The sequence below is a fragment of the Salmo salar genome, chromosome ssa09 (genome assembly GCF_905237065.1).
Source record: "Salmo salar chromosome ssa09, Ssal_v3.1, whole genome shotgun sequence".
NCBI lineage: Eukaryota > Metazoa > Chordata > Actinopteri > Salmoniformes > Salmonidae > Salmo > Salmo salar.
The window spans coordinates 136038516-136063240 of NC_059450.1; the positions used below are offsets into that span (position 1 = coordinate 136038516).

The 24725-nt window shown below is 40.0% G+C and overlaps 1 protein-coding gene and 1 pseudogene across 3 annotated transcripts in view; both read right to left on the bottom strand.

Moving 5' to 3' along the window:
* The window catches only part of LOC106612963 (CMP-N-acetylneuraminate-beta-galactosamide-alpha-2,3-sialyltransferase 4), a 56753-nt gene extending 40195 nt beyond the window's left edge, over nt 1-16558 (bottom strand). For 2 of the 3 annotated variants that reach the window (XR_006771186.1, XM_014214690.2), the window contains exons 1-2: nt 16266-16558; nt 3380-3436 (exon numbers count right to left, since the gene is read on the bottom strand). The gene's annotated coding sequence lies outside the window, so the exon portion shown is untranslated. The remainder of the gene's footprint in view (nt 1-3379; nt 3437-16265) is intronic. The other variant, XM_014214691.2, reaches the window with a different exon arrangement.
* Nucleotides 1-24718, bottom strand: LOC106612945 (toll/interleukin-1 receptor domain-containing adapter protein-like; annotated as a pseudogene).
* Between the last annotated feature and the right edge of the window lie 7 nt (nt 24719-24725).

Sequence of the window (24725 nt, forward strand, 5' to 3'; positions counted from 1 at the left end):
CTAAATGGCAAGACTCTGAACTACAGAGTGGAGAAAAGGACACAGGTGAAGGTATGCGTGTTGTCCATGTCTCCCACCTTAACCTGTTAGGGCTAGGGGGCAGTATTGACACGGCTGGATAAAAAACATACCCGATTTAATCTGGTTACCACTCCTACCCAGTAACTAGAATATGCATATACTTATTACATATGGATAGAAAACACCCTAAATTTTCTAAAACTGTTTGAATGGTGTCTGTGAGTATAACAGAACTCAAATGGCAGGTCAAAACCTGAGAGATTCCTTTAGAGGAAGTGGCCTGTCTGACCATTTCTTGAACTTCTTTTCCATCTCTATCATTTACTAAGGATCTCTGCTCTAACGTGACACTTCCCACGGCTGCCATAGGCTCTCAGAAGGCGGCAAAATGCTGAATCATGGCTTTGCAGGCTCTGGCTGAAAAAAAGTAGCGCGTTTGGGTAGTGGCTGGTTACAGTACTCTGAGACTCAGGCTCGTGCCCGCGTCGACCGAAAGCTTTGTTTTCTTTCCTCTGTTTAGCTAAATGGACATTCCCGGTTGGAATATTATCGCTTTTTTATGAGAAAAATGGCATAAAAATGGATTTTAAACAGCGGTTGACATGCTTCGAAGTACGGTAATGGAATATTTAGATTTTTTTGTCACGTATTGCGCCATGCGCACGACCCTGATTTACCATTTCGGATAGTGTCTGGGACGCACGAACAAAACGCCGCTATTCGGATATAACGATGGATTATTTTGGACCAAACCAACATTTGTTATTGAAGTAGCAGTCCTGGGAGTGCATTCTGACGAAGACAACAAAAGGTAATCAAACTTTTATAATAGTAAATCTGATATTGGTGAGTGCTAAACTTGCCGGGTGTCTAAATAGCTAGCCCGTGATGGCTGGGCTATGTACTTAGAATATTGCAAAATGTGCTTTCACCAAAAAGCTATTTTAAAATCGGACATATCGAGTGCATAGAGGAGTTCTGTATCTATAATTCTTAAAATAATTGTTATGCTTTTTGTGAACGTTTATCGTGAGTAATTTAGTAAATTGTTAGCAAATTCCCCGGAAGTTTGCGGGGGGTATGCTAGTTCTGAATGTCACATGCTAATGTAAAAAGCTGGTTTTTGATATAAATATGAACTTGATTGAACAAAACATGCATGTATTGTATAACATAATGTCCTAGGTGTGTCATCTGATGAAGATCATCAAAGGTTAGTGCTGCATTTAGCTGTTTTTTGTGACATTATATGCTAGCTTGAAAAATGGGTGTCTGATTATTTCTGGCTTGGTACTCTGCTGACATAATCTAATGTTTTGCTTTCGCTGTAAAGCCTTTTTGAAATCGGACAGTGTGGTTAGATAAAGGAGAGTCTTGTCTTTAAAATGCTGTGAAATAGTCATATGTTTGAAAAATTGAAGTTTTTGTATTTTTGAGGAATTTGTAATTCGCGCCACGCCTATCATTGGATATTGGAGCAGGTGTTCCGCTAGCGGAACGTCTAGATGTAAGAGGTTAAGTGTTGCAGTCATTTCAGTCGCTGTAGTAGCTGACGTGTATAGTGTCGAGTCATCCGCATACATGGACACACTGGTTTTACTGTCTCTGCTACCACACGGCAAGCGGTACCGGAGCGCCAAGTCTTGGACCAAAAGCCTCCTTAACAGCTTCTACCCCCAAGCAATAAGACTGCCCACCTGGACTATTTACATTGACCCCCCCTTTGTTTTTACACTGATGCTACTCGCTGTTTATTATCTATGCATAGTCACTTTCCAAATTCTCTCGACTAACCTGTACCCCCGCTCATTGACTCTGTACCGGTACCCCCTGTATATAGCCACGTTATTGTTATGTACATTTCCTGTAAATATTTTAGTAACGCTATTTCTTGAACTGCATTGTTGGTTAAGGGCTTGTAAGTAAGCATTTCACGGTAAGGTCTACACCTGCTGTATTCGGGCATGTGACAAATAAAATGTGATTTGACTAGTAAAATTGAAAAAAGTAAGGGGCCTAGACAGCTGCCCAGGGGAATTCCTGATTCTACTTGGATTATGCTAGAGAGGCTTCCATTAATGAACACCCTTGTTTTCTGTTAGACAGGTAACTCTTTATCCACAATATAGCAGGGGGTGTAAAGCCCTTACACAAGTTTTTCCAGCAACAGACTATGATCGATAATGTGAAAAGCTGCTCCGAAGTCTAACAAAACGTATTTTTATCGTCAATTTCTCTCAGCCAATCAGTCATTTGTGTAGGTGCTGAGCTTGTTGAATGCCCTTCCCTATAAGCGTGCTGAAAGTCTGCTGTCAATTTGTTCACCGTAAAATAGCATTGTATCTGGTCAAACATATTTTATTCCAAAAGTTTAGTAAGGGTTGGTAACAGGCGGATTGGTCGGCTATTTGAGCCAGTACAGGGGGCTATACTATTCTTGGGCAGCAGAATGACTTTTGCTTCCCTCCAGGCCTGAGGGAACACACTTTCTAGTAGGCTTAAATTGTCCTTTGTACAACCTGTTACATAACGGAGGGACACAAGCTTGGGTAGTGGGGTCGATTGGGGTTGATTGTAGTGGGTTCGATTCCTGGGACCACCAATACGTAAAATGTATGCACACATGACTAAGTCGATTTGTATAAAACATATATGTATATACAGTGGGGGGAAAAAGTATTTGATCCCCTGCTGATTTTGTACGTTTGCCCACTTACAAAGAAATTATCTGTCTATAATTTTAATGGTAGGTTTATTTGAACAGTGAGAGACAGAAAAACAACAACAAAATCCTGAAAAACGCATGTAAAAAAATGTTATAAAATGATTTGCATTTTAATGAGGGAAATAAGTATTTGACCCCCTCTCAATCAGAAAGATTTCTGGCTCTCAGGTGTCTTTTATACAGGTAACGAGCTGAGATTAGGAGCACACTCTTAAAGGGAGTGCTCCTAATCTCAGTTTGGTACCTGTATAAAAGACACCTGTCCACAGAAGCAATCAATCAATCAGATTCCAAACTCTCCACCATGGCCAAGACCAAAGAAACATCAAGAATGATCAATGGAAACAGGACGCACCTCTGATAGCAAAGGGTCTGAATACTTATGTAAATAAGGTATCTGTTTTTTATTTGTAATACATTTGCAAACATTTCTAAAAACCTGTTTTCGCTCATTATCGGTATTGTGTGTAGATTGCTAAAGATGTATTTATTTTTAATCCATTTTAGAATAAGTCTGTAATGTAACAAAATGTGGAAAAAGTCAAGGGGTCTGAATACTTTCCCGGAGGCACTGTATATTACTAAGCAGTCTTATAAGCAATCAAAGCCCTGTCGATAACCTAAATCCCATACCTTTGCCTTTCTCCATGTCCTTTAAAGGGTGGATGTGTTGAGACTCTGGGTTCCTCCCTGTACAACAAAGGAAATTATTAAGACAATGGAGAACGATATAAAGTGGTAACTGATGTGGTGATCAAATGTATGACTATAATAATATAATATCCTTAATAGTGGTTTATACAATGAAGACAACCAGTATTAGAAACTGTCAAACTGAGTGCATGACTGGTGGAAACCAGTAAGAAAGGATGCTTGCTTTATCTCCATGCTAAGAATATTATCATTCCTCAACTTTAAGTGCAGAATGCCGTGATCTCATCATTCAACCAACTATCTTTAATTGGTATTTCTAAACAGGATTCTGACTCACAAATCATGAATAGGCAAACTGAACATCAAACCATAGCCAAATTGAATCATTTCCCAAGTGGTTTAAAATTAACCCCAATTGACTTTAATTCCAATGCTAACTCTTCCACCCTTGAGTCAAGCATTGTGTGAAGAACTTTTAACACTGTCTTTCAGCTGTAGCCAATATGCCAACATCAGGAGGGTATAAAGGCTCCTTCATTAGGAGCTATGCTGTAGCTGTCCACAATCACATAACTCCCTCTCCTTTCTCCTCCATAGGCGAACTCACATGTGAACAGAGACACACAGAATCACTGACACTCAAACAGACAAAGTCAGGGACACATGACTGTTCCATTCATCAATTTTAATTATCAACCAACAAGAAAGTTATGAAGATATAGACTGATTGACCTAGTCTGGGTACCAGTATCTGTAACATGCCACACATTGTGTCTGTGGCAAACGAGATAGAGTAAGCCTACAACGAGTGGAATGTTATAGCTGAAAAGAGACGCAATCAGGCTATATTTGACCAATGTTTTTCAAGTTTCACACTATTTTACCTTAGGGTACGTCATCTTTATTAGCAGGGTAGCCTGCTAAATTGTATTCATGAAATAAGCATATGACTGGAGAAGAAATAATCAAAAAGCTTTGAATAGTCTCGTTCAGGCTAATTCCACCATTTTAACCACTATCATTTTAAACAATTACATGACAACAAAATGAGTGATAATGAGAATATTGGACATGAGTACTAGAGTAATCAATGAAAAAGATATGCATTGTATAGCCCTAACCAACGGTGCCATATGCTACCTGACAACTCTTGCCTCTATGAGCCCCAGTGCTCTTTTCCATGACGCAGTGTGTGAGAGGACTTCTTTGAGGGAGCTCTAACCAGCTCCACATGCCTGCTCTGAGCAGGAGGCACAGGTTCTCAAAGGCAGCACAATGACTGTCTGTGTGGCATGTGGGGAGCAGCCTGGGAGAAGAGAGGGCCAAGTGCTGGGTAGGATACAGTGGGGCTGGCAGAGGCCCAAGTCCTCAGGCCCCTTAGCATACGTAGAGGGGATCCGATCCAGGTCTGTCTGAGGCACCACACAGCTACCGCTGATTTTTTTACGACTTTACTGTAAGTGCTCTTCTACCTGTGGATGGGAGCTAGGCTGTTTGGCCAGGCTGAGGCAAACTCAAACACAGCAGAGATAAAGATGTCAATAGTCTCCCTAAGGAGTCATACAACCTGAAATTATAGACCAATACTATTGGATTTGAGATTACGTCTTTAACTGAGAAAAATTCCTTTCATGGGAAAAATAACTGCAACATTTTCAGATGAGTAAGTCTACTTAAGTTTCAATGTCACATCCACAAATACAGTGAAAACAATGCAGTAACCAATAACAATGTAATACTAAAAATAACAAAGTAGAACAAAAACACAAGATATAAAAATAAGAAAAACACAATAAAGTAAGTAAGCAAGCATACTATACACAGGGTCAGTCAGGTCCAGGTCCATATTAACTTCTCTAGGGTAGGAGGCAGTATTTTGACGTCCGGATGAAAAGCGTGCCCATAGTAAACTGCCTGCTACTCAGTCCCAGAAGCTAAGATATGCATATTATTAGATTTTATTAGATTTGAATAGAAAACACTCTGAAGGTTCTAAAACTGTTTGAATGATGTCTCTGAGTATAACAGAACTCATATGGCAGGCAGAAACCTGAGAAATAATCCAACCAGGAAGTGTGGAAATCTGAGGTTTGTAGTTTTTCAAGTGATTCCCTATCCAGTATACAGTGTCAATGGGGTCATTTTGCACTTCCTAAGGCTTCCACTAGATGTCAACAGTCTTTAGAACGTTGTTTCATGCTTCTACTGTGAATGGGGAGAGAATAAGAGCATATGGAGTCAGATGACTGAGAAAATGACATGAGCTCAGTGGCGCGCAATCACATCAGAGTTAGCTGTGTTCCTTTTAATTTCTGAAGACAAAGGAATCGTCCGGTTGGAATATTATGGAAGATTTATGATAAAAACAACCTAAAGATTGATTCTATATATCGTTTGACATGTTTCTACGAACTGTATTATAACTTTTTTGACTATTCATCTGAACTAACTGCGCAAGCACACTGGATTTGGATAACTCGACTGAACGCTTGATCAAAAAGGAGGTATTTGGACATAAACGATGGACTTTATCGAAACAAATGAACATTTATTGTGGAACTGGGATTCCTGGGAGTGCATTCCGATGAAGATCATCAAAGGTAAGTGAATATTTATAATGCTATTTCTGAGTTTTGTTGACTCTACAAAATGGCGGGTTTGGTTTTGTGACTGAGCGCCGTACTCAGATTATTTCAACGTGTGCTTTCGCTGTAAAGCTTTTTTGAAATCTGACACAGCGGTTGCATTAAGGAGAAGTGTATCTATAATTCTTTGAATAAGAGTTCAATATTTTATCAATGTTTATGATGAGTATTTCTGTAAATCGATGTGCTCATTCACCGGAAGTTTTGGGAGGCAAAACATTTCTGAACATTACACGCCAATGTAAAATGGGGTTTTTGGATATAAATATGGACTTTATCGAGCAAAACATACATGTATTGTGTAAGATGAAGTCCTATGAGTGCCATCTGATGAAGATCATCAAAGGTTAGTGATTCATTTTAGCTGTATTTCTGGTTTTTGTGACGCCTCTCCTTGCTTGGAAAATGGCTGTGGTTTTTCTTGTCTCGGCGCTGTCCTAACATAATCTAATGTTATGCTTTCGCCATAAAGCCTTTTTGAAATCGGACAATGTGGTTGGATTAACGAGAAGTGTATCTTTAAAATGGGATATAATAGTTGTGTGTTTGAGAAATTTGAATTATGAGATTTTTGTTGTTTTGAATTTGGCGCCCTGCTATTTCACTGGCTGTTGAATAGTGTGTCCCGCATACCCCAATGTGCAGGGATACTGAATCGATAGGTAGATATGTATAGAGGTAGGTGACTAGGCATCAGGATATATGATAAACAGAGTAGCAGCAGCCTATATAATGATTGTATGAGAGTGGGTGTGTGTGTAGAGTCAGTATAAACAGTTTCTGCATATTATGTGTGTGTGAGCAAATTATGGCGTGAGTTTTTTATTTTTACTTTATTTAACCAGGCAAGTCAGTTAAGAACAAATTCTTATTTTCAATGACGACCTAGGAACAGTGGGTTAACTACCTTGTTCAGGGGCAAAACGACAGATTAATACCTTGTCAGCTCGGGGATTTGATCTTGCAACCTTTCGGTGACTAGTCCAAAACTCTAACCACTAGGCTACCTACCGCACCAAGTGTTTGTATGTGTGTTGGAATATCAGTGTGAGTTAGGGCTGGGCGATATATATCGTGTGACGATAGAGCATAATATGAAACGATAGAAAAACGTCTATCGTTTATTTCTTTGTGTCGCAAATCCCACTCTTTGCGGCAATATGTTTCGTCAATTGGACGACGCTTTGCGTTCTTCCACACGGCAATTTGCAACACAAACAAACATGGAAGAGAGTGAACGTGACACAGAGCACGGAGCTCGTACCTAAAAGAGGGGCAACTTCGGTCGCATGGATGTGGTTTGAGTATGAAAAGTCTGACACGGACCAGAAAACCATCCACTGCAAAATATGCCGCTAACCTCAAACACCACTAACCTCTTTTACCACCTACGCAAGAATCATGTGAAACAGTACGGAGAGTCTACAGATGAGACTCAAAAAAGTACAGTTGAGTGCTCAAAACAAACCTGACTCAGACGTTGCAAGAGGCTTTTGCCCGCGGCACACCATATGGCAAAGAATCACGAAGATGGAAGGAGATAACTGCTGTCGTTACAACTTACATCTGCAAAGACATGGCCCCAATTTACACGGTCGAGAAACGGGGTTTTCATGAGTTACATTTACATTTTACATTTACGTCATTTAGCAGACGCTCTTATCCAGAGCGACTTACAAATTGGTGCATTCACCTTATGATATCCAGTTGGTGCTAACACTTGACCCAAGGTACCAAATGCAAATGGATATTGTTACGGAGTCTAGTTGATAGGTAATCGACTAGCCGGACTGTTCCCCGGACTCCGCGTGTAGGGATTTGTACAATGCATGAACAAGGCTATTGAACTAGACATTGGAGTCTCTTTATTACTTTATCCAATATATCATACTGAAACAGATATGTGACACGTATTAATGCCAAAATAACATGCAAAACAGGCAAGCACCCAAATATAAATATATATTTTAGGCCTATATTTATTTTGTTTGCAACTATAGTTGAAGTGTTTTCTATTTACCTTTTCAGATTTTATACATTCATATTTTATATTTTGTTACATGCTTAATAGAACATTTGCACAGGTTCTATATAAAATAAATAATCAAATATGTGTCACGTCCTGACCAGCATAAGGGGTTATTTGTTATTGTAGTTTGGTCAGGACGTGGCAGGGGTGTGTTTATTTAGAGTGTTTCGGGTTTTGTTGGGTTATGTTCTTGTTAGTCTATTTCTATGTTAGTTCTAGTATGTCTATTTCTATGTGGTGTTTGTTGGGCTGACCTTCAATTGGAAGCAGCTGCTCCTAGTTGCTTCTAATTGAAGGTCCTATTTAAGAGGGGTGTTTTTTCTATGGGATTTTGTGGGTAGTTGTTCCTTGTATAGCTGTAAGCCTTACAGGACTGTTTATCGTCGTCGTTGTTTTTGTATACGTGTGTTTTGGTTTTCCTTCTTTCTGCCTAATAAAAAGAAGATGAATATACACACTCCCGCTGCGTTTTGGTCAAATCAATACGACGATCGTGACAATATGAGTAAGTACCTTTTTATTTGTTGAGTATAATTCAAAATGTAATAAGAAATAGGCCTTTACATGTGGTCATTTTATTCATTGAATTTACAGAAAATGTGCTATATCGTGATATGTATCGTTATATGAAATTATCTATATCGAGATATATTTTGGCCATATCGCCCAGCCCTTGTGTCAGTAGGGGGTAGGGCCTGTGAGTGTGCATAGGGAAAGTGCAAAAATAAGAATAAAATACCAAGGTCAACTCCGATAGTCTGTGTAGCCTTTTTGTTAGCTATTTAGCGGTCTTATGGCTTGGGGATAGAAGCTGGTAACAACGCTTTACATTAAGGTATAGCCTACTTTATGAATGATTTAAAAAGGGTTTATAAGTAGTTGGGCTGTTTATTATTAGTTATTTTGTTTATAAACAATAATCTGTAATTTCAACTGTGTTATAACGGTTTATTATGTGATTAGCAAGCAGAAAAATGACAATAGTCTAAGCATTACCATTAGGCCTCCTTATTGTAGTATCTTGCTAATACCAGCAAGAAGGCTACAGGCCTTGATCCTTCAGCCAATATGAAAATGTACTGAAGGAACATTACCATCTAATCCAAAAATTACTGGCCATCTGATTTCTCTCAATCCTGAATAAAACAAAGCCATGTGTGCATGTATTCAGCTCACACAACTCAATCCGTAAAACAAAACAATGTAACATATGCAGCCATGCCAGACAACTTTAGAAAATAGCCTAACAATAATATTATGACTGAGCTTTTATGGGGTGAAAAAAACGTTCAAGTATGCATTAGGTTAGGTAAGGTCTGAACAAGGTGCTTAGTATCTGAAAAACACTTTAACTGAACAGCTCTTATAAGGAACAATACTTGGCGAGAGACACCAGACTTAGCCTAATCACTGCGTGCTACATCAGCACCCTGTATGTTACATTGAGATGACAACAAACGATGGGTCACGAACACAACCAACGGGCCTGATACAGGAGAGTGAAGAATGAGGGAATGCAGCAACACCAAGAACAGCCTTTCCTTTTAACATTAGGCCTAACATAATGGAGGACGCTTGGAGAGTGATGCCATCATGTTCCTGAGTTAGGCTAACAACAGATGACTCCCTGACTCCGAAGATAAAGTTTCAGCAGGATTGCATATTTTCTCTCCAGTTCCCTGGGCTCTGTGGTGTGGCATTTTGTCACTGTTTAAACTTAGCATCACATTAAAAAAGACAAACCCATGTAGTCTACTGTACAGAGCAAGCCTGCATCCCTAGGATAAGTATCAGTCTAGTCTGACACTGGTGATGAACAGTACAGTGCTTACTTTTCATGTGTTATTACAATATTATAACAAACCTTCATTTGTAAAGTAAATTTAGTCTGCACAAACATGATGCATCGACGTTGTGACAAACCACATGGGTTAACCATTTCTCATATTTGTTTGTTGTAGTGATGCACCGATATGCTATTTGTCAGACACCGAAATCCAATATTTTCCTCACCAAAAAAAATTATACCGATGAGTTAAATAGTTAACACACACACAGACGCAGCGGTCCAAGTCACTGCATCTCAGTGCAAGAGGCGTCACTACAGTCCCTGGTTCAAATCGAGTCTCTATTACATCCGGACTTTATTAGGAGTCAAATAGTGCGGCGCACAATTGGCCCAGCGTTGTCCGGGCCATAATTGTAGATAAGAATTTGTTCTTAACTGACTTGCCTAGTTACACACACACACACACACCAAAAAGGTGTTTTGTTGGCATTTACATATGTCCCCATAACCAGTAAAACATATTCAAAACCTATTTCTTTCACTTACTTGCAGTGCTGTTTCACTGTTCATTTGTTCAGTCGCTTCATTCACAACCAGGATTTCTATGGAACGCCGTTTGGGTCTTTGTGTGTCAAAACACTATCTGTCGTGTCAAATAAGCTTGTCTCATCTGTATTATTCGTAGCCGTCTATTTACCGCCACAAAACGAAGCTGGCACTAAGAGCAGTCTCAACCAACTCTATAAGGCCATAAGCAAAGAAGAAAATGCTCACCCAGAAGTGGCGCTCCTAGTGGCCGGGGACTTTCATGCAGGCAAACTTAAATCAGTTTTACCTCATTTTTACCAGCATGTCACATGTGCAACCGGGGGGGGGGGGGAAATCATAGACCACCTTTACTCCACACACAGAGTTGCATACAAGGCTCTCCCCCACCCTCCATTTGGTAAATCTGACCACAATTCTATCCTCCTGATTCCTGCTTACAAGAGAACTAAAGCAGGAAATACCAGTGAATTGCTCAATACGGAAGTGGTCAGATGAGGCGGCTGTTACACTTCATCCCCACAGTGACTGTACGTACATATCCCAACCAGAGGCCATGGATTACAGGCAACATCCGCATCAAGCTAAAGGCTAGAGCTGCCGCTTCAAGGAGCGGGAGACTAATCCGGCCGCTTATAAGAAATCCCGCTATGCCCTCAGACGAACCATCAAAAAAGCAAAGCATCAATACAGGATTAAGATTGAATGCCCAAGAAAACGAAGGTAACCTGCCTAAATTATTACCGCCCTGTGGCACTTACGTTGGTAGCCATGAAGTGCTTTGAAAGGCTGGTCATTGCTCACATCAACAGCATCCTCCCGGACACCCTAGACCCACTCCAATTTGCATACCGACCCAACAGATCCACAGATGACACAATCTCAATCGCACTCCACACTTTCTCACCTGGACAAAAGGAACACCTATGTGAGAATGCTGTTCATCAACTACAGCTCAGTGTTCAACACCATAATGCCCACGAAGCTCATCACTAAGCTAAGGACTCTGGGACTAAACACCTCCCTCTGCAAATGGATCCTGGACTTCCTGACGGGCGCCCCATGGGTTAACCATTTCCCATGCTGATCCTTAACTTCTTATGGGCAGGTGGGACGGTAGCGTCCCACCTGGCCAACATCTGGTGAAATTGCAGAGCGCGAAATTCAAATTACAGAAATATAAATATTTAACATTCATGAAAATACAAGTATTATACATCAAAATAAAGCTTAACTTCTTGTTAATCCAGCCCCTGTGTCAGATTTCAAAAAGGCTTTACAGCGAAAGCACACCATGCGATTATCTGAGGACAGCACCCCGCATACAAAACCATGAAAAACATTTTTCAACCAGGCAGGTGTGACACGAAAGTCAGAAATGGTGATATAATAAATGCCTTACCTTAGATCTTCTTCTGTTGGCACTCCAAAAGGTCCCAGTTACATCACAAATTGTCATTTTTTTGGATAAAGTCCTTCTTTATATCCATGAAATCTCAGTTTAGCTGGCACGCTTCATTCAATAATCCACCGGTTTCTCTCCTTCGAAATGCATACAAAATGAATCCCAAACGTTACCAATACACTTATCCAACAAGTCAAACAACATTTATAATCAAACCTCAGGTACCCTAATACGTAAATTAATGATAACATTTAAGACGGAGAATAGTATGTTCATTACCGGAGATAAATAACAAAACACGCTTTCATCCACGCGCATGGAAACACTACAGCCAAAATTGGAGCCACTTAGAAAAACTACTTCTAGCTCATTTTTCCAAAAACCAGCCTGAAACTCTTTCTAAAGACTTGACATCTAGTGGAAGCCCGAGGAACTGCAATCTGGGAGGACTTCGCCTCATAATAAACATGAAAGCCATTGGAAACAGTGGTAGGCAGAAATTATTATTTTTTGGAGTTTGTCCTCGGTGTTTCGCCTGCCATATCAGTTCTGTTATACTCACAGACATTATTTTAACAGTTTTAGAACCTTTAGAGTTTTCTATCCAAGTCTACCAATTCTATGCATATCCTAGCTTCTGGGCCTGAGTAACAGGCAGTTTACTTTGGGCACGCTTTTCATCCGGACGTGAAAATACTGCACCCTACCCAAGAGGTTAACACTGGGGCCCCTCAGGGGTGTGTACTTAGTCCCTCCTGTATTCCCTGTTCACCCACGACTGCGTGGCCAAACACGACTCCAACACCATTATTAAGTTTGCTGATGACACAACAGTGGTAGGCCTGATCACTGACAACAATGAGACGGCCTACAGGGAAGAGGTCAGAGAACTGGCAGTGTGGTGCCAGGACAACAACCTCTCCCTCAATGTGAGCAAGACAAAGGCGGGAAAAAAGCTAGCTATCTAATGTATGCAAACAATGTTTTTCCCCGAAAATATAGCAAAAACTACATAATCTGTTTCAGTAGCTATAGTTAGCTAGCTAACTATATAGCTAGGTGTCATCTAAAATAACCCTAATTTATAAGACAGTTATTTAATTAATGCTGGTCGGACCCATCAAGAGGAGCTAGCCACAATTAGGATTAGCCACAATAGTGGACTTTGCAGTTAGCCTTCAAAATAAAAGTATGGCATAATTCTACTATTTGTATTCATTTGCATCACTGTCAATGACATATTTTTATTTAGAAAACTGCAAATTCCACTATTGTGCCTAATCCTTATTGTGGCTAGCTTCACAACACAAAACCCCGTCCGGTCGAGCCTCACAAGCCAGATGAATCTAGCTGGCTGCTTATAACGTTAACTTTGGACAACAGGGTTGAGTAGCTGGCTAGCTATTTATTTTCATGAACTGAAGTTCAATTTCAATAGGCGAACAACAAAGTGGCAACCTAGCTAATACTTAAAGATTCCTAAATCATTGCTAAGAATAATGAAAATGACTGCAGTTTCTACTGGTCATTGTTTTTAGGCTGGTTGTATTGGTGCTAGCTAGGTACCAAGCTAAAGCTAGCTACCCCAGAAGTTGCAGTCGAACAAATGATGCTTTATTACCAACGTGGTATTGTAAACACATAGTTCGTGGCCGGTGTTTGCAGACTTTTTTTGTACAGCTTTGACAGTGCTACTGTATATTTTGACACGCAAAGACCCAAATGGCGTTCCATAGTATGTATGTCGTGAAACTAATAGCAGTGACGCTATTAATGTGTAACTCCGGTAGGGCAACATCTGAAAAATAGCGCACTTGGTAGTGTGTACGACATGTCAGCGAAAGCCAACAACACCCATGACAGAACGGTTGATTATCAAGGGCAAAGAATTTCATTATTTTGGCTTTAATGGATTTCGCCTTTGAGTTGTCTCGCTGAAATTTTCTTACTCCTTCAAATGACTACTCGACTTGTTGACTGCTCGATCCACACAGCAGACATTGTGTGGGCTAGGTTAGGAATGCTGTGTTGCACATGTAGCGCAACATTTTACGTGGCGTCATTACATCATGTACCTACGTTATATATGTATGCACGGTAGCTTTGACATCGGTTTTTAACATCGGCGCGTTAAACTAGACATCGGGCCGATACCGATATATCGTGCATCCCTAGTTTGTTGGTTCTAAAATGTTTTGCATACCTATAAATAGTTCAAAACTTGGATATCTTATCATGGCTGTAGATCGAGGAAACTATAGATAATGAGAAAGGCCTATGAGGTAACACATTAATCAATGTTTCTACTGTTACCAAGAAACCACTGTGATTGCCAGTCTATTGAGACAATTGGCATCGCTACTTGTATTGTATTCCGTTCTTTGATAACACCGCACCTTTACCAGGCTACCAGCCATCCTACACCAAATTAGTAGTATGGTGAATAAAGTGGGCATGGATCAGTGGTGTGGCCAAAAATTCATTGGTGGGTGGGCTTGTATAAATTTGGGTAGCCCCCCCCCAAAAAAAATACATGTATTTTTTGTTTGTGAACGCAACTAACTTCCTGCAATTTTACACATTTTGCCATGTGGCTGAGACATTTTGCTAATTAAAGCTCAAATATAGGTGTGTTGACTGTGATAAAGGCAGTGGATTATGAGCTGTCTTGTTTGCTAAATGAACAAATGAAATAGGCAGCGGTATATAGCCATCGAAGCACAGTGACATACTGCATGCCTCATTGCGGTCATATTCATAGCTTACTGGGGGTGTGACTTTTAGTTTGTTATTTTTGGCCACCCATCCTGTGAGAGTGAATGTCATTCCAGTTAATCTGTTACATTTAGTCAAATCTGACTAACCCAGTTCACTGCTTGCTATGAATTCAATCTGATTGAATTGTTACCTAAACATGCAAACACTAATGTCCTGTTTGGAACACTGACAAGTAAAGAGCATACAATTTTTTTGTTGATCAATTGGGCCTGGCTCCCCTGGCATGGATTAGTTTGAGTCAACTCTCCAATGCAACCTTTGCACATTGACTTGGGCCATATTTACACAGGCAGCCCCCAACTGAGCAAAATATCAGAATTTGTGTAATAAATGCAGCCGTAGTGTACTGTCCAGAGGACTGATGTGATGCGAGTTTGTTTAATCCAGCTGTGAGGATCAGAATGGCAGCCAGACGGGCAAAGGGAAACTCATCCAATAAAGACATCCCACCGACGCTTAAGAAAACAACACAATACCCTCGGGTTGCTGGATGTCTCTCAATGTTCATCTGAGAAAACAAAATCTATTGAAGTTAACATTGGTCATCTCATTATACACCAACTATGCTACTTTAAAAAAAATGAGTCATACCTTTCAATACTAGGACCAGTGGGCTGACCTACAACAAACTGAACATGCCCTGTGTGTTGCTGTATAAGACTATAGGCCTATAAATTGATCTGTTTTTTTTATAATGCTTAGGCCTAATCCAAGAATGCTGGGGACATTAATAGAAAAGAGAAGACTGTCAGCACCCTTCGAATTAAAGTTAGTAAAAATATAGTAATTATATAATTAAATGTATATAATTATTTATTTTTTCCCCTATTATGTGGAGCTTCACCAGTTTGCTATCTTCTTTCAAAATCAAAACACAATGATTTAGCCGAATATAACACAATGGACATTGCATGCTGTCAACGTGCATGACAGTTTGTGGACAGTCATAACTGCCACTGCCAACATCATTGCTCTCCATTTCAGGGGCCAGATTTCATTTCAACAGGGGGAAACTCAGGACATGTCCCTGCTGACAGAGAGACAGCACGTGGGGAATCAACACAGAATAGACACTCAAGAATCTGTTAACACACTGTTTAGGGAGATTATGGGAAGGTGAAGATGAAAGGATAACATCTTCCACCTCACCTGACCGCATTTTCAATGTTCCACAACCATTCAACTTCCACAACCATTCTGCAAACTTTCCTAGAACAATTATGAATCCATCAAACAGCCTTGTTGCACTTGTTTTTCACTTTTAATTTTTGGAAACTATGTCCAACAAAATCGTTTTTTTCATAATTTATTTAAAAAGATGACCAAGTTGAGCGTGCCTGTTTCTGCCTCATTTGATGTGATGTAACTTGCCAACCAACAGCGTCAAATTTACAAATGTATTATTAGCTACAAAGTATCAATCCTATGCTAAAAAAATCCATTCGCAAACAGATGTCAAAGTAATTGAATATTTTCAGAAAAGTATACAATGAGAACTTTTAAAGAAATGATACATTTTAAAATAAACAGATGTATTTTAGTTGCCACTATGCGATTGCTAGACATGGAACCGCTATTTTCTGAATGATTAAAATTAGCCAGCTAGCTCACAGTATTTGGCAGCTGTGGTTGCGAGAAAAAAAGCTTGAAAAAGCTAATGTAAATTCACTTACCAGCAATTCAGTTAACACATTTGACAATCCGAAGCACAAGCAGAACATCATAGGTAATTTGCCTAACGTTAAACGCTGTCTTTGAGATGCAAGAAATAGGCGTTTCTATGCACCGAGTGGGAGGCGCCGTGGTATCCCTTTCATTGATTAGGCCTACACGACTTGAAAACATATGGCCACATACCACATTTGAGAAGTAAATACATTTTTCATAGATTATTGCCAACCAATTATTAATTTGCTAACTGGCTGCTAACTCCGCAGGCAGATTGCACGGTCCATTGGAACGTAGTCAGAACAACGCGTACCCTTTTTCAAAATATGTATTTTGGACGCATGCGCAGCTTATGCAGTTCTTGAGCTATTGACCATCAGAAAAGGATCCATCAATTGATTGATTGAATGCTAATATTCATTGCTATTTGTATTTAAATAAGTTCTGAAGTTAAGTAAAACTAAATGTGCTTTTTTCTGTGAACTACAAACAGTTTCACACATTCTCAATTCATCATATTTTATAATAGCCTATTTATTAATATTTAATCAACAACAACAAAATATATTTTAAGTGTGAAGAGCCAATACTATTACTGGCAACACCCACAGTTGACAGTAAGATTTGTTTTGACTGGACATTGAACTTTGTATTGCTGACAGACTACAAAGGTTGAAAGCCAATAATAAAATGGTGAGCAAATGTTTTTTTATTCTTTGCCAAGGGCAGTTCCAGGACACAGTAAAAAAAAAACAGACAGGACTTCCGGTCTCCGTTCGGATGTAACTGCGTTGGAGAAGTCCATTTGAAGTGCCAGTAATCTACATCTTGCAGTCTCATCTGTATGTGTCTTTGGGTGCTTGGCTGTGAATCATCCCTTGAAAAGGGGAGAACGTCATTCAGGACAGTTCTTTACTTGGGTAGACCAGATTCCTGGGGCTGAAAGTATTAAGTGTCTCAGTAAGAGTGCTGATTTAGGATCAGTTTAGCCTTTTAGACCACAATGAACAAGATTGAATGGACCGGGGTGACCTAATCCTAGAACAGCACTCCTAGTCTGAGACGCTTGATACAAACAGCCCCATGCCCCAGGTTTCAAAGTATCAGAAAGTAGTGGATCAGAAAGTAGTGGATCATCCTATCCATCACCCACACAACTAAAGTCTCCTCCATCAGAGGTCAACTGTTTGCTTTGGCTGTGTGGTGGGAGAGAGCCTGAGTCCAGCACAGTCACTGCAGTTTGAAAAGTTGCTGCTCCACCCCGTATGACCACCATTTAAACCACAGCTCTGAGTGCTTTTCCATGCTGTTGGTGGTCCCGAACAAACCAGTTAGCCATCGTCTGGCCCTAGCTGCTGTGGTTTCTCTGCTTGGTGTGGCATGCTTTAAGTTGTTGACACACATTTTGCCTCTTATTTGAGGGGTTTTCCTGCACTTTTTCATGTCCAACTCTTCTCCCATCCTTGATCAGGTTTTACTGCTGCACCCTAAATCAAACCAAACACCTCTCTTGGAAGAAACGCATATCCCAAACCATCCAAATGTAATCTCATTGTATTGCATCTCAGAATATTATTTTCCATTTTAAATCGAACAAATGTTCATACTACAGCCAATAAGCATTCCTGACTAAGATAATAGTAATTAGGTCATATCTACTGTGTGCAACCCCTCACTGTGGTTTACAAAGGTATTGCTATTGCACATTTCCATGGTATTGACTTAGACCTTATCATATAGATAAGATTAAATTAGCAGGGAAATGGTTGCTTCTGTAGAAGGTGGCTATTCATATCTCCCTCTATTTGGCAATACTTGATCCTGGAAATGTTATGAGGCAACAAAAGCTTCTTAGAGCAGCTGTGCCTTTCAGAGATTAGTCTCGATTTTCATTCGTGACACAAAGTTGTCTTGGTCCCAAAAAAAACAAAAGGGACCTTTGGTGGAGGGCCTTTTACAGAGGGCTTAATTTCAAATGCCTGTTAATCTGCTTTAATCCGTAGCAGAGACCACATCATTAAAATACATTTTGTAGGGGAGACGTATTTGTATAACTTTGTATCCTGTCCACATTGATTAATGAATTGACAAGATTTGTGCCCCCTGCATTTCACACATACAGTATAACAGGTGCAATGGAAGTAATAAATAGATAATACATATATTCTGTTCTCTCTGCTACCGCTTGCCGTGCGGTAGCAGAGAGAACAGTTAATGACTAGGGTGGCTGGAGTCTTTGACAATTTTTAGGGTCTTCCTCTGACACCACTTGGTATAGAGGTCCTGGATGGCAGGGAGCTTGGTCCCAGTGATGTACTGGGCCATTCGCACTACCCTCTGTAGTGCCTTGCGGTCAGAGGCCAAGTAGTTTCCATACCAGGCAGTGATGCAACCAGTCTGGATGCTCTCGATGGTGCAGCTGTACAACCTTTTGAGGATCTGAGGACCAATGCCAAATCTTTTCAGTCTACTGAGGGGGAATAGGTTTTGTCGCGCCCTCTTCACGACTGTCTTGGTGTGCTTGGACCATGTTAGTTTGTTGGTGATGTGGACACCAAGGAACTTGAAGCTCTCAACCTGCTCCACTGCAGCCCCGTCGATGAGAATGGGGGCGTGCTCGGTCCTCTTTTTCCTGTAGTCCACATTAATCTCCTTTGTCTTATTTAAAAGTCATTTGAAATATCCACCTCCAACATAAGCTTAGCTAAAGCCACTTAAAGTCAAAAATGAATCTGCCTCAGAACCCTAATTACAACACTGCAGAGAAGTCAACGGAAAACCTGGCAAATAATTTTCTCTGGCCAAGGAAAATGATGATGGTACTTGGGAATAGAAATTAATATGTAACGCTATAATACAAATTGATCAAGTATGATGCTTCATGTTATGTGTTGTGTCTGCTGATGTGTGGTGTAGTTGGTATTGTGACATTTCAGTCTGCTGATTCTTCTTCTGCAAAAACTATCTCTTATAAACATTCCTTAATTGTATAACATTCTTCAGTGATGAAATGTGGCAGATGTATACCACCTAGTGGTAGATACTAAGAACAAGCGTTATTTCCTTTCCAGTTCAGGTTGGCGTTTAGATTTTTTTAATTTAACGAGGAAAGTCAGTTAAGAACAAATTCTTAATTACAATGACGGCATTAAAGGGTAACTGCAACCATTTTAACATGTAGCCTTATTTTCACTCTTTCTGTCATTGTAGTTGATTGCCCCCACCCCCCCCCCAAACTGTTTTTTTTATATATTTTGTTTTGTTAGAGAGGAAATGTGTTATCACATTTCCTGAGATCACTTGCCATTGACTACAAAGCATTATGACAATGTGTCTAAAGCATGTTATAAAACACTCCAAACCAACTTATAGTACATCACAATCTCATTCTGGATGTCTCTGCACTCAATTTAGGATTTTTCCCCCACTGTTCCATAAATCCATGTTTGAATAGGCCTCTATATTATGGACAAGGTATGTGTAAGAACCATTATGAAAACAGTTTTTATTTTATTTTACATTCACTACAAAAATGAATGTATAAATACTGTCATGTGCATGTTTTGTTAATCATCTATAAAATGATTTTTTGGGGGGGATTCACAGACGTCACCCTCCCTACACCTCTGAATATAACAGGAAACCTGTTCGATCACCATGCACTGCAAAATCATTCTGGCTATGGATACAGAGAACATCAACACATTACCACACCAGAGGGTATACCCATTGGACTTGGGGGCTCTGCTGGGAGTTTACCTCATATTTAGATTTTTTTATTCTGCTTTGACACTAAAATCATAATAAACACTGAACTAAAATATTGTTATTGTTATGCATATTATTATTAATCATAATAACAATAGAGGGGGTAGGTCAAAAATTCACCCCAAAAGGTTATTCAAAAGGTTCTTCGAGGATTTATTAAAACAGGTTCTTTGAACACTTTTGAAGGGTTCTTTGAGTAATTTATAGGGGTTCCCCCAGTTTCAATTTGAAGAACCCCTAAAGGATACTCCAGGAACAGTTTCTTTGTGTACAGACTTATACACAGCCCACAGACTGCAATACCCTGCTACATGCGGATAGTACGCATCCCCTTCCTCTCAAGAATGGTCTACCATATAGCCAGTTATGCAGGGTTAAACGAATCTGTGGCAACCAGTCAGATTTTGACAGCAATGCTAAGAGAATGGCAGATACATTCCAAATGAGATGCTACAAGGACAAAACTCTTGATGCTGCAATGATGAAAATATCTCAAAAACCAAGAGGAATTGCTAAAAAACTAAACAAAAGAAGAAAAACTAAGTAAACCAAATGTTCATAAAAATGAAAGGGGGATACCTAGTCAGTTGTACAACTGAATGCCTTCAATTGAAATGCGTATTTTAACCCAACCCTTCTGAAAGCAATCCTGAAAAAGCACTGGCATATTCTGCAATCAGACAAAAAAAATAGCACACCTCGTCTATAAGCGTGGTCGCAATATTGGGGATAGCTTAGTGAGATCTGACCTGCCCCCTGAGCCCAGTCAGACACACATTCCAAATGGGAACTACAAATGTGGCTTACGCGCACATTGCAATAGCACTACAAAAACATCCTTCAGACACCCACATACAGGTTGAAAAATCCCTGTTAGGGTTATCATCTCATGCAAGACAAAGGGACTAATCTATCTCATCACCTGTTCATGTGGGAAAACCTACGTAGGACAAATGAAAAGACAATTAAAACAATGCCTAGCTGAACACCGCAGCTCAATCAGGTGTAAGAACACTGACTATCCAGTAGCAGCTCACTTTGTTGAAGCTAACCATCCCATCTCCTCCCTCAAATACACAGGTATTGAGCATGTTGCTCTACCAAGGAGAGGAGGAAACATGGAGATCCTACTACTACAGAGGGAGGCCTACTGGATATCCTGTCTAAACATTAACCCCTAGTGATCTGAATATTGACTTTGATCTCAGGCCCTTCTGATGAACAATTACATTTTCTGTGAACAAGTTTTATAAATGAAAATATTATTTCTACAGCTTATCAGCGTACACCCAACATGTTCCCCTGTTGATGATGCTTATTATGCATTATGGCTTAACCAAAATATTACATGTAACCAACATTTTATAAAATTGGAAACAATTAAATATCTATGTGAAATTAAACAACTATATGTATGTTGATGATAATCTTATGCTAATGATAACAATAGCCTAATATATTCAATATCCTGTAAACTATTGTCTTTCAACAGTTTTGCACAATTCATTCTAATCAACCTAATATTTATGACACACCCCTCAAGCATTCATTACATTACCCTGAAGAAGGCACAAAGATGCCAAAACATTGGTGTTTTACCCAATAAATTACTGGGATTTTAAACATATGGAGTGTGTGACTCTGTTTTGTAGTGGGACAGTAACATTAGTACTCTCTAAAAATATACTTTAATGAAAATGCTTGTATATAGTTTTATATTTAGCTTACATAATATAATGTAAAAGTATACATTAAGGTGTCTGTAATAGAATAAACATATCAAACACGAACTAATAAATACATTTCTATAGCTTTCAAAATCTTTTTTACACTTGAGAAGAAGTGCCAAGACGGCTGCCTAGTGGCTTCAATACAGAGCCCCGCCAGTCATCCAGGGTTTATACACATTGGTTATGACATACAGTGGCTTGCGAAAGTATTCACCCCCTTTGGCATTTTTCCTATTTTGTTGCCTTACAACCTGGAATTAAAATGTATTTTTGGGGGGTTTGTATCATTTGATTTACACAACATGCCTACCACTTTGAAGATGCAAAATATTTTTTATTGTGAAACAAACAAGAATTAAGACAAAAAACAGAACTTGACCGTGCATAATTATCCCCCCCCCCCCCCCAAAAAAAGCCACCTTTTGCAGAAATTACAGCTGCATGGTGTACAGCAGTCTAAGTCATACCACATTCTCAATTGGATTGAGGTCTGGGCTTTGACTAGACCATTCCAAGACATTTAAATGTTTCCCCTTAAACCACTCGAGTGTTGCTTTAGCAGTGTGCTTAGGGTCATTATCCCGCTGGAAGGTGAACCTCTGTCCCAGTCTCAAATCTCTTGAAGACTGAAACAGGTTTCCCTCAAGAATTTCCCTGTATTTAGCGCCATCCATCATTCCTTCAATTCTGACCAGTTTCCTAGTCCCTGTCGATGGAAAAACATACCCACAGCATGATGCTGCCACCACCATGCTTCACTGTGGGGATGGTGTTCTCTGGGTGATGAGAGGCAATGGCTTTTTCTGACCACTCTTTCATAAAGCCCAGCTCTGTGGAGTGTACGGCTTAAAGTGGTCCTATGGACAGATACTACAATCTCCGCTGTGGAGCTTTGCAGCTCCTTCAGGGTTCTTTGGTCTCTTTGTTGCCTCTCTGATTAATACCCTCCTTGCCTGGTCTGTGAGTTTTGGTTGGCGGCCCTCTTTGGCAGGTTTGTTGTGGTACCATATTCTTTCCATTTTTTTAATAATGGATTTAATGGTGCTCTGTGATATTCAAAGTTTCAGATATGTTTTTATAATCCAACCCTGATCTGTACTTCTCCACAACTTTGTCGCTGACCTGTTTGGGGCGCTCATTGGTCTTCATAGTGCCCCTTGCTTAGTGGTGTTACAGACTCTGGGGCCTTTCAGAACAGAGATAGATATATAGATATAGATATAGATATAGATATAGATATATATACTGGGATCATGTGACAGATCATGTGACACTTTGATTGCACACAGGTGGACTTTATTTACCTAATTATGTGACTTCTGAAGGTAATTGGTTGCACCAGATCTTATTTAGGGGCTTCATAGCAAACAGGGTGAATACATATGCATGCACCACTATCGGTTTTTATTTTTTTGAAACAAGTTATTTTTTTCACTTCACCAAATTTGACTATTTTGTATGTCCATTACATGGAATCCAAATAAAAATCAATATAAATTACATGTTGTAATGCAACAAATTAGGAAAAATGCCAAGGGGGGTGAATATTTTTGCAAGGCACTGTATCAGAGCAACATCAATGGTACCAAGGGATGTTCTGTTCTACTATCTTGCATCACTCCCCAATGTTGGTTTACATATTATTCCACTGACAACCCAGTCCAAGTAGGTATCTGTTGCACTTAACACTGACTTTTGAGCACCGTGTGAATTAGTGTACATTGAGATTGCACGTCTGCACACAATAACATGGATTAGATGTATTAATATTTACATCTGTTGATAAGAAACCTGATACAAAAAATAAGTTACTTGTGGTAATGTCAGATCAGTCAACCATTGCAATCCCACTGGGCAACAGACGTCAATTCAACATCTATTATACGTTGGTTCAAAATAATTTCATTGAAATTATGTGGAAACAACGTCGATTCAACCAGTGTGTACCCAGTGGTGTTTTTCATAAGGGGATATCCCTAAGTCAGTCAGCGACCCTGTTTATTCTAGCTATCTTGAGATTTACAATAGTCCTGTGAATATGCAGCACCTGTCCTCTCAATCTTTTGAAGTGAAAGCAGAGGCTCAGAATGATCATAGTTTGACAGTTTTGTCCTTTGAGAACAGGATGCCCCTTCCAATCTGTTGCTAGTACTATCCATGTTGTAATCAACTATATCAGGATCTTTTTCAACCATGTCCTCCAAGTCTACAAAGGAAAGTACAAAGAGATTATTCAGCCATAGATTTGAACATGCTGTTGTTGACAGATTACTCTTTGTCAACAACCACACAGACTCACAATAGCTAAAGAATTGTAAAGGAAGTCTCCACCAGTCTTTTACTACTCACACATCAGCACCGTCTTCTACACCTGTGTGTAGCCTCGCTCTGGGTTCTTGCTCAAGTCCTTGTAGTAGTAAAACTGTAGCTCCTTTGGGTACTGAGAGTAAGGCAGGTTGAGGACCAGGGGAATGATCCGGTTGGACATGGCCCCTCAGACAGTGCCTGGTGCATCATGTACTGGCACCAGTCATCCAGCAGAAAGTTGGGGGTGACGAGAAGGGCCCAGCAATGGCTGCTCTGCACAGCCTGGCATAGCTCAGTGGGGATGGCATCCCCCACGATGGCATCCCGTTTCCGCAGGAAACAGTGCAGGCCACATGGCGGGTGCTCCAGGTAAGAGGCCAGACTGATGGCTTCTTCGATGTCAATAGGACTATGGCACATACACACACGTCGTAGGTCTGGCTCCAACGAATCGTGGAGCTCAGAAAAAGTGGTGGTGGGATAGGAGTGGAGGTGGGAGCCAATGATAATACACCATCGACAGAAGGGGATGGGTCCTGCCCGGTACATGTGGCGACGAGCTGCTCTGTGGAGACTCTCCTTTAAGTTTCACCAAGAGTCGACGGAACCAACCTGCAACTTGATGATTAAACATACTGTCACGTCCTGACCATAGTAAGA